The following is a 10,816-nucleotide window of genomic DNA, read 5'->3' as shown; positions in this document are numbered from 1 at the left end:
GCGGGGGGGGGGGGGGGAGCTGCCGCGGGGAGGAGGCGCCTCAGGGCGGGGGTGGGGTGGGGAGCTGCTGCAGGGCTCGGGGGGGGGGGGGGCGCAAGGTGGAAGTTTCGCCTAGGGCATGAAACTTCCTTGCACCGACCCTGGCTACTACTAGAGACAGGATACGCCATTAGATAATACACTAGTCTGATCTTTTGTGGCAATTTCTATGTTCCTGTGCAAGGCCTTGAGTCAATGGGGCAACTAACGGTGTGTAAAATTAAGCACAGGCAGGATCAGGGTTAACTTGTATAGATAGAAATATAGCTGGGAGAAAATTTCTGGCAAATAATTTATTTACTGAAAATGTAGTTTTGGGATGACCAACGCTATTCACAAACTTGGGTCAAATTCATCAAATAGTTTTGACCAAAAAAACCCACCTCCCCCCAGAAAGCTTAAATGTTTTGTTTCACCATTTTCAAATCAAAACTTTTTGACTTCATTTCAAAATGAGAGGTTTTTTTGTTTTGAAATTTAGCTAGATTTATTTCAAAACCAAAAAGTGGAACAACCCCCTCCCCCCCCCCCCGAAAAAGCAAAATGAACCTGAAAAAGAAAAAATATTAGTTTGGGGTTGAATGAAATATTTTTTTCAATTTGAAATTTTTTTTTTCATTTTTGGTAAGAAACTGAAATTTCCATTTTGGGTTGACCTGAAAAGAAATTCTTTCCTGATTTTTTTTTTTCCAAATCGGTCACTGAATTGAAAAATCAGGTTCACTCAGCTCTATATAGAATACTTCTAAAATGAGTAACTCTTCAAGAAAAGATCACACGCAGCTCCTTTTTCTTGACAAGCGTAACTAAAGTCCTGAACAAACTTACCCACAAAACAATATTTCCAAATTTCTATATTTTGACAGGCGTAGAAGAAAGTGGCACACCGACATGCTTTTGAAAAGCCCAAAGGATATTTAGGTGCTAGATTCTATGCCAAAGTTTCAAAATGACAAGCTGCCTTTTGCCCAGAAATATCATCCACATGTAACCAAATCTGCATTTTCGCGACCAAGTCTGACATTTACATGAGCAAAAAGGTACTTGCAAATATAGGTTATGCCTGTACAAACCCTGGTACATAAGAGCTCTATTGGCACTTGGCTTGTCTCAGATGAATCCTAACTGAGCACATTTATCTTATACTTATAAGTAAACTATCTATTTTTGAAAGTGTAGCTCTGACTCTTTAGGATTGGCTATTTTTGATATCTATAATTTTCCAGGATCAAATTAAGCTACCAAGTGGCTGAAATGTTTGAGTCCAACCTTCTGTCAAAGACTAATGAAACTTCTTCTCACAAAGAGTTCTATTACCCGCTTCTCTTGTTGCCTTTGGCACTTTGCTCCATATGTTAACCACTCTGTGCAGAAATAAATGAATCACGGACTAAATCCCTACTTAAACTGAATCTGTGACCTCTTGTTTTTAATCAGTTATCACAAAAATTGACATTAATCCATTTTTTTGAGGCATGGGAATGCTTTGATTTAAGTGTCGAACAGGAAATCTGTTGTGCTGATATGGTCTGCTTGTGTGGATCCTTGGCTCATTTGCCTGACCTCTGTCATCAAACGTAGGCTTCCCAATAGAGAGCTGGAGGCTCTCCAAAACATATGGAACTAAAACAAAACAAAACAAAACTCCCCCACCCTTCTTCCTTCAAAGTCATCTTCTCAGATTGGGAGGTCTGGCAAGAATCTAATCTTATCCTTGCACCCTGCTTAGTCTCAAGATCAAAGCTGGATCATTTCCATTTGTTTCTCACACCTCTAACCCGAACCATTGTAGCTGACTTGGGTACACTTTGGATTTCTGATAGGCCCTTTCAGTAATCTGCTGACTAGAAATAAACACAATATAAACCTCACTGGGTGGTTTTGTAAAAAGCCAGAATAATTTCTACTAAATTCTGTTACAAACCTTTCCCTTCTGTCATATACTATTCAGTTACTTGCAGTTTATTGCTGGTATTATTGATGTAACTTACTGTTTTCTATAGCTCCCATCATCATAGTATCTAAATGCTTTTGAAGCAAATGAAATCTGCATGGTGAGGTCCCTAGTGGATTTAAGGGATTCTTCTCCTTTTCTCTCCTCCCTGATCTTTTTTATTTTTTTACCTTCTTCCCATTCACCTATCATCCAGGTTATAATGTGATAACTTTCTGAAAGCGTGCACCTTAAAAGCAGTTAGATTCTGCAATAGTCTGATCTTCTCTAGGAGCTTTGCTCACAAACAAATCCCTTGGATCACTGTCTTTCCATCTGTCAGGTACTTCTTCCTGGTTTTTTTGCAAGCTGCCTTGTCTCAGAGGAGCACAGATGTGTTTAGAGTTGTGAATGGGGTCAGCTCACTGCTGGCACTACTTATGGCCAGGATTGGCATGGCTGCTCTGTCTCCTCTGGGGTCTGCTGCCGCTGATTGCTCTGCCTCTGTGGTGGCCTGCCTATTCCTGTTCCTCTAGCCAGGTCACTTCCAAGTCTCTCCCCTTCCAGGATAATCTAAAAACAAAAAGCAAGGGCAATTTACACAAATAAACTGAGTTAGTAAGAGAGAGCACGGAATGACTTCCTCTCAGGGTGAATCAGGATCAAGCCCTCCCTTCCCTCAGGGAGGGACCGTTAGGCAGTGGTTGTTAGGGACGTTCCTGCCTTCCCTTGGCCCTCTCCTCAGAAGCTGAGGATTGAAGGTCTGTTCCTTCTCTAGTCTGCCACAAATGAACTGTTCTGCTTCCCTTTTAATTCTTCCTCCAGTCTGTGCATCTCTTGTAGGTGTGGCAGGGCAAAGCTGGCTGACACCAGAGCAGCTCCTTAGCCTCTTGTTGTCCAGAGTGGGATTTGTATACCCCATCACATACCCTCACCCTCAAGATGGCACCTGGGGAACTGGGGCCAATGGATTGCTTCATCCCTTTCCCTGGGGGGGAAAAACAGCATTTTGGTTAGCTTTTCCTGCTCTATGATGAATTTGGAAGGTGTACAGCTGTAGGGACAGGTATCAGTGCATAAGCCAGGGGGTTTGTGTCCTTCATAGCATTTAAGCACCTTAAGGGGGCATGATCAGTGACTAGCTTGAACAGGAGGTAATAACAGAGAAGTCCATGGCCCACTTCACGGTGAGTCCGTCCTTTTCTATCATGGAATATGCTTGCTCCCAAGAGAACAATTTGCGGCTCAAATAGAGTACAGGGTGTTCCTCTCCATTTGTTTCCTGGGACAATATGCATGTAGTCCCACTTCTGAGGTGTTGGTTTGCAAAATGAACTCTATTGAGAAGTTGGGACTGAACGGGACAGGCTCTTTACGCAAGTATCTTTCAACTTCTGAAAGGCCTTTTCCCAAGTCTTGGACTAGTGAATATTCTTGGGTCTACTGTCTTTAATTAGGTCTGTGAGGGGGGGCTGCTAGTGTTAAAAAGCCTGGCATAAATCAGTGGCAGTAGCTTGTGACCCCCCCAAAACCTTCAGACTTGTTTGTTCATGGCTGGATGAGAGCATGCTTTGGGGGCCTGGACTTTGTTCCTGAGGAGCTGGATTTGGCCCTTCCCCAAAGTATATCCCAGGTAGGTAGTCTCTTCTTTCCCAGTTTTACACTTTGCTGGGTTTGCAGTTAGCCCATTCTCCTGTAAGGACCAAAGTACGGTGGCAACTTGTGGTGGATGTTCCTTCCAATCTCAGCTGTGGTGACAACATCATCTAAATAGGCTGCTGCAAATGAGCCAGGTAGTTGAAGAACTTGACCCATGAGCCATTGGAACATTGCTGGGGCACCATGGAGGCCAAAGGGCATAATCTTAAATTTAGAGAGGCCAAACTGTGTGGCAAAGGCCGTTTTCTCCTCTGATTCTGGTTTGAGTGGGATCTGCCAGTGGGTCTAACATGGTGATATATTGGGCCTCAGCCAGCTGGTCTAATAGCTTGTCTACTCAGGACATAGGGCAAGCATCAAATCTGAAAATAGCATTGACCTTTTTGAAGTCTATGTAAAACTGAATAGTGCCATCTGGCTTTGGGACCAATATGTCAGGTTTTGCCATTTGCTATGGGATTTTTCAATAACCCCAAGCTCCAACATGGCCTGCACCTCTTGCCTCCCAGCATCCCACATTTTTCTAGAGAGTAGCCATGGATTCTCTCAGATGAGTTGCCCCGGTTCCATTTGAGTATGGTGTTGCAAGAGATAAGTGTGCCCCAGCTGGGAGACAAATACTGTTGAGAAGGCTTTTACTAGGCTTCTCACCTGGGCTTCTGTTTCAGGCGGAGGTGTTCTTCCATCTGTATAGGGTCTGGGTCTGGTGAGGTGGCCACTTGGGGCCCCCAGTTCTGGCTTGGGAGTAAGGAGAGAGAAATAAACTCTCTCGCTCCTTCCATTGCTTCAGAAGGTTAACATGATAGACATGAATTTCCTCTTGTGGGGTTGCCTGATTTCATAGCTAATTGACCCAACCTGGTTTACTACTTTGTATGGTCCTTGCCATTTATCAAGTAACTTGGACTCTATACTTGAAAGTTGAAATAGTACCCAATTGCCTGGCTTACATATGTGCATATATACCCCTTTGTTATAGTCTCAATCCTAGGCCTGTTGAGCACTGAGGAGGTATTCTTTGGCAAAGGCCCTTAGGGTCTTGAGCCTCTCCCAGAGCTTCAGTACATCCTGTTTAATATCGTGTGTCCTATGGGTCTGTTCCTCTCACATTTCTTGGGCCAGTTGAAGAATTCCCTAGGGTAGTCTCCCACATAAGAATTAAATGGGGAGAATCCAGTAGGTGACTCAAATAGCAAATAACAGGGGAGGGATCAGCTGATCCCAGTGATGGAGATCCTTGGCAACAAAATTCTTGTTAACATTCTTTTCAGAATCTGGTTGACTCATTCAACCAGACCATCTGTTTGTGGATGATAGAAAGATGTACATAAATTCTTTATATTGAGTAGATTGTATACCTGTTTCAGCCTGTTGGTGCCTTGATCAGTGAGGATCTCCTTAGGTATCCCTATTCTGGAAAAGACTTTTAGCAGTTGTGTAGCAATAGTCCTTGCATTAGTGTTGCACAGTGGGATTGCCCCAGGGTAGCAGGTAGTGAATCAATTATCACCAACTTCACCTTTTTCCAAAAGTCCAATGAGGTTCATCCTGATCCTGTCAAATGGGATATCAACGACATGAAGTGGGACCAGAGGGGCTTTTGTCATAGACTCATAGACTTTAAGGTCAGAAGGGACCATTATGATCTTCTAGTCTGACCTCCTGCACAAGACAGGACACAGAATCTCACCCACCCACTCCTGTAACAAACCCCTGACCTTGTCTCTCCTTTAGGTCCTACAAGTTGGCATTTGGGGTAGGAGCTGTAGAAGTCTTTAATGCCTTTGTGAATCCTGGGCTGAAAGAAGCAATCCAAAATTCTGGCCAGAAGCTTCTCATGACTGAAGTGACCAGCGGAGGGGATAGCATGAGCCAGTTGTATGACTTCTGGAGCTGAACTCTTATGTTCTAGTGTGGGGTTAGTATACCCCATCACAAGAATCAAAGCTCTCCTCATATACCACCCTGCCCATCCTAATAGCTGGTAGCCCAGAATATCATCTTCTCCAGTGCTTTGATTTCCTGAGAGAGGCTACTCCCTGCCATAGATCAAGCCTATTTAACCAAAATCCACTTTACTCCAAGACAAGAACTGAACAGAAGAGCTGTCATTATCTTGAATTGCTATAACAGACTTAATTTAGTGTCTTCTCCTAGATATCCTGCATTGCCCATATTTCAGTACCTTACACCCGCCTCATTCTTGCTTGGTATGGACCCACACATTGAAGTGGTAGATGTAAGAAAGGAGGAAAGGCCACCTGGATTGAAGACTTACAACAACTGCAATATGCTTAGACAGCGGAGGGTTGAAGTTCCGTGAGTGTCCATGATCACACTGTAAGCTTTATTCCAGGCATCTTAAAGCTTCACAAGGTTATTACTGTTTTCGTGCAGCTAGGTTAATTGCAGGTGATATTGTTACCAACGCCAGTCCATCACTGGGCAGTGTTCCTTCCCTCCCTCAAGTCTAATCTACAGAGCTCAGTGTGCAGGGACTTAGTCTCTGAGGCAGAGAACATGATCAAAAAGTGCCACTCAGCGATGGCCAATGATAACTTCAGTCTTCTCAAGGCCTGTTCTCAATGATCTATCCCTTATACTGATAGTCAAACCATCTTATACCTAGTAAAAAGCGACGAAGAGTCCTGTGGCACCTTATAGACTAACAGACGTATTGGAGCATAAGCTTTTGTGGGTGAGTACCCACTTTGTCAGACGCATGGGAAGTGGGTATTCACCCACGAAAGCTTATGCTCCAACACGTCTGTTAGTCTATAAGGTGCCACAGGACTCTTTGTCGCTTTTTACAGATCCAGACTAACACGGCTACCCCTCTGATACTTATACCTAGTAGTTATCACTGATAAAACATCTGAAATGTCTACAGCCTCTTGATGTCTTGTTTAAACAATGTCCATGTTTCAGTTTTATACAAGAGGATTGTATGCATGCAGGTTTGATAAATCTGTAACTTTGTATATAATTTCACCTTTTTTTGGCTCCAGACCCTATGAAGGTCCTTCATGGCTGAGTCTGCTAAATTAATTCTCCTGAGGACATCTGGCTGGCTGCGCCCATTTGATGACAATTTACTGCCTAGATAGATGAAGTCATCCATTACTTTCACAGTTTTTGGCAGCACAGATGTCTTGCAACTCTTGCACTGACACTCTGGATTTTTTTGGTTTTGCCCAAGAAACCCTTAGCCCAAAGGCAGCTGCCTCATGCCAGAAGCTCTCTAGTGCATCTTTGAGATCATCTGCATCCTGCCCGAAAAATCCAGGGTGGTACAAGAGGCTGAACCGCCAGTTATACTGATAATGATGGAGATACGCTCAAGGAGCCAATTCATTTTGCAGCAGAACAGGACTCATCCCTGCTTCACCCAGATCTAGTGTGAAACCTGTCAGAACTTGGGGTCCCCCAATGCACCCATGTCCCTGAGCCATTATGTAGATCTTGAATTACCCTCAGGAAGATGTCAGGAACACTGATGCCTCAGAGGGCATTCCACAAGGCAGCTCTATCAATAGAATTGAAGGCTGCCTTTAGGTCTATGTATGCTGCTGTCAAAGGCTGGTTAAATTCACAGTGAATCTCAGATAAAAGAGGGAGAGCAAGTATAGTGTCCATTGTAGATCACCCCGCAGTGAAGCCCAATTGCTCTGGGTTACAGCGTTTCACAAGGACAGCCTGTAGCTAGATGAGTAGGACAAGTGTGAAGACATTTTTAGGGACAGAGAGCAGAGTTATTGGCCTGTAGCTACGGCACTCAATGCATGGACTTTTCCCCTTATAAGAGTGAAATGATCACTTCCTTCCACTCTGCTGGTATGTTCCCAAAAGTCCAGACTGACAAAAAACTGGTGTAACACTACGCTTATGGCACACCTGAGAAGTTTGGGCATTATAGCGTTGGGTCCAGCAGCACACTTGCTTCAGTTTCTCTATGGTAGAGCAAACCCCTTCCAACACAGGTGAATTTACACACGTTTTTGGGTCAGGGATTGCATCTACTACTAATGCATCCAGATCTGGACATGGAGTTGCTTCTGGACGGCTAAGTGTGGACTTATAATATTCTTTCCATCTTTGCAGGACTCCTTCTTGAATTCAAGAATTCCCTACATTTCTTTCAGAGTAGCAGCCGTGTTAGTCTGTATCCGCAAAAAGAAGAACAGGAGTACTTGTGGCACCTTAGAGACTAACAAATTTATTAGAGCATAAGCTTTCGTGGACTACATATGCATATGCATCCGAAGAAGTGGGCTGTAGTCCACGAAAGCTTATGCTCTAATAAATTTGTTAGTCTCTAAGGTGCCACAAGTACTCCTGTTCTTCTTTTTGCTACATTTCTTTATGATTAATATTGGACTAAAGTAACAAACCAAAACAGGAATGAAGAAAATTCAGTTAGGAGATTACAGCTCCCAACACCAAAAGCCCATAAATGGTTTAATTAAAGTTCAAGGAGGTTTTCTGAATAATTATGTTTTATCTAGTAGCAGAGAGATGCAACCAGTTTCACTACTACTAAAGGGTGAAATTCAGCACACAAATCCACCTACAATTAAATGCTAGTCCCATTTTGAATCCTTCAAATAGGACATAAGTAGTGCCAGCCTTGTGCTGGATTTCTGCATTGGGGTGAATTTCATTTTTGGGAGAGAACCTATTTCCTTTTATCCTGTGGGGTTTTTTTTTCCCCCATCATGCCTTGATCACAAAAAACACCCACAACCAACAACAACTTATGGTTCAGTCAAAACTACCTCAGGTATTTGGATGCCCAGTTTCTATTAAAATGAGTGGTAATTGGTGATATGTATCACTTAGGCAGCTTTGAACATCTAATTCTGTAATTACAGATGAGATGAATACACTTAGTTGATGACTGTTACAGCAGGCAGGTGATGGCTGTATACTATCAGTTACAACAGAAAAAAACCAACCTGGCCACAGATGTTTCTCTTAAGTCCTGTAAACATTAGGTTCATCTGAGACAGCAAACCTTCTGTTAGAGCATGTCTGAAGAGAAGTCCGCAGAAAACTCAGGAAGAAAAAAATGATTCATATATTCTTTGTTCATTCACATCCATACAGGAGAGCTTTCAGGAGTTTCAATCCAAAGAAGCCTTGCATTCCCCAGCAAACTACCCGCTAGCTAGCAGGCCCTGTAAATTAATACCTAATACACAGTTCCCTAGCAACAGTGTGCTGGGGATTAGAGGTGGTATACGTCTGTTAACATTGGCAGTGAGAGGAAGTGTTTTCTTTTTCCTTCTGCCTATGGAGGGTTCTGTTCAGCACCAAGCCTCTCCATCTACATATTGTCCATAGGAAATAGTTTGGGGGTATAGAAGGGCTAAACACGAAGCACTATTGGTTTTTCCAGTGTTTTCATGCAGTGGGCCATTTCTTAGAGAGGAAAATCCTTCTATGAGCTACCTAACCCATCCCAACCCCCTTTTCCCTTCACTGCTTGACTTCGAACACATTTCATTCTGCAGAGCACTAGGAAGGGCTCCCTGGGCTACTGGTGATCTGCAGACCACAAACAGAACTACAGCATAAAGCACTGGCAGTTCTCACTTGGTATATATGGAAATTAGTTATCAACTATTTCATGCTCCCTTATACAGTTGCAGCCTTTTCAGCATTGTGCAGCTTCATGAGTTGAGAGAAGTAAGTCTTGCAGAAAAATTATTGGGTAATCATCTTCCGCCATATTTATCATAACTCTGTCAGTTTAAGTATAGTACAGCAAATAGCTTCAGAAGCATGGAACAATTTAAAATTGAGTTTGTGCCCATCTGCAGCTGACGTTTGAAAAGCTGAATGCTGTTTTATACAAGGGTTATCTTTCCTTTTAATCAGACTGTACATTTACAGAATGTCCCTTTTTATAGCAACAATGATGTATTTTACTGTGTACATTTTCCACAGATCATTCCTTTGAACATGTGCATTTCACCTGACTTTTACAGCTATAGATGTTATGGTGGTGATTGGTGAAATGCTTCAGACACTTTAAGAATGCATAACAACGACTCCACTCTTGATACTTTACACTCTGTTTCTTAGGCATTTACATATTTTATCAGTTAAAACTTTCAGTGCCTTGTTTTGTCTGACTCCACACCTTTTAAGACCAATCCCTTGCCTAATTTAGAATCAAGAAGTGCCCACTAACACATGTTGGAAAATGTGTGTATTAGGTGCATAACAAGAAAGTGGTGTTTGTACTAAAATATACCTGCATTTTCTGCTCAAAGAAATGAATGTCCTTATGCAGACATAGGCTGACTAGTTTCATGAAAACAGCCCTGAAGTATCTGCAGAAGAAACTTCCATTTAAACTGAAAGTAACTTTTACAATTTATCTCATTCTGACATTTTTTATTTCTTCACGAATATAGACTTATCTTTTTTATCTCATTAGAACTGTAATTTCTTTGCATGAAATGTTTAAAGTATCTGGGCAGCTCATAACTTTAAAAATCCACACAAAAAGGCATTTAACAGTTTACTATATTCAGCTATGTAAGGTGTTACCTGAAGTTAGTCATTAAAGATTTCATGTCCCAAACAGGCTTTCAGGAAGCAAAAGGTAGGCATACTGCCATTAGAAAAGGGAGACCCAAATAAAGGAGCCTGATCTGCTTCTTAAAAGTTCTGAATATTTAGCTTTCCTTTCATTAAACTCAGCGCACTTCTGACATGCCACCAGTTCTCTTCCTACACCTCCTGCTGAGTGCTAGTATTCTCCACTGTAACACCTGTTAATCTTCTATTGTGTGTTTGTACCTGGCCCGTCAGAGCCCAGCTCTGTTTGCCTTACTTAGGGTAGATATACTCAGGGACAAAAGCCCTGTGGCATGGCTCTGGCTGGCCCAGGTGAGCTGACTTGGGCTTGGACTGCAGGGCTAAAAAATGCTGAGTAGATGTTCGGGTTCCTGTGACCCTCCACCCTCACAGGGTCGTAGCGCTTGGGATCCAGCCAAAACCCAAATGTCTACACATCAATCTTTCAGCCCCGAAGCCTGAGCCCCATGAGCCCGAGTCAGCTGACCTGGGCCAGCCGTGGCTTTTTTATCCCCATGTAGACAGACATTTACATAATTCCAAGTGGTGTTAATGGAACAGGCTTTAAGCTTACATAGGAAAAAAAGTCAAGGGTCA

General features: G+C 42.7%; 1 long non-coding RNA gene across 1 annotated transcript; it reads right to left on the bottom strand.

Moving 5' to 3' along the window:
- Window positions 1–317: 317 nt before the first annotated feature.
- LOC101942459 (uncharacterized) lies at window positions 318–8,781 on the bottom strand. Its single transcript, XR_255675.5, has 3 exons — window positions 8,587–8,781; window positions 4,990–5,185; window positions 318–2,545 (listed from the first exon to the last, which is right to left on the bottom strand). It is a non-coding gene; the product is annotated as an uncharacterized LOC101942459 (long non-coding RNA).
- Between the last annotated feature and the right edge of the window lie 2,035 nt (window positions 8,782–10,816).

The sequence above is a fragment of the Chrysemys picta genome, chromosome 2 (assembly GCF_011386835.1).
Source record: "Chrysemys picta bellii isolate R12L10 chromosome 2, ASM1138683v2, whole genome shotgun sequence".
Classification (NCBI taxonomy): domain Eukaryota; kingdom Metazoa; phylum Chordata; order Testudines; family Emydidae; genus Chrysemys; species Chrysemys picta.
The sequence above is the reverse complement of the archived record's forward strand: the minus strand, read 5'-3'. Positions and strand labels throughout refer to the sequence as shown.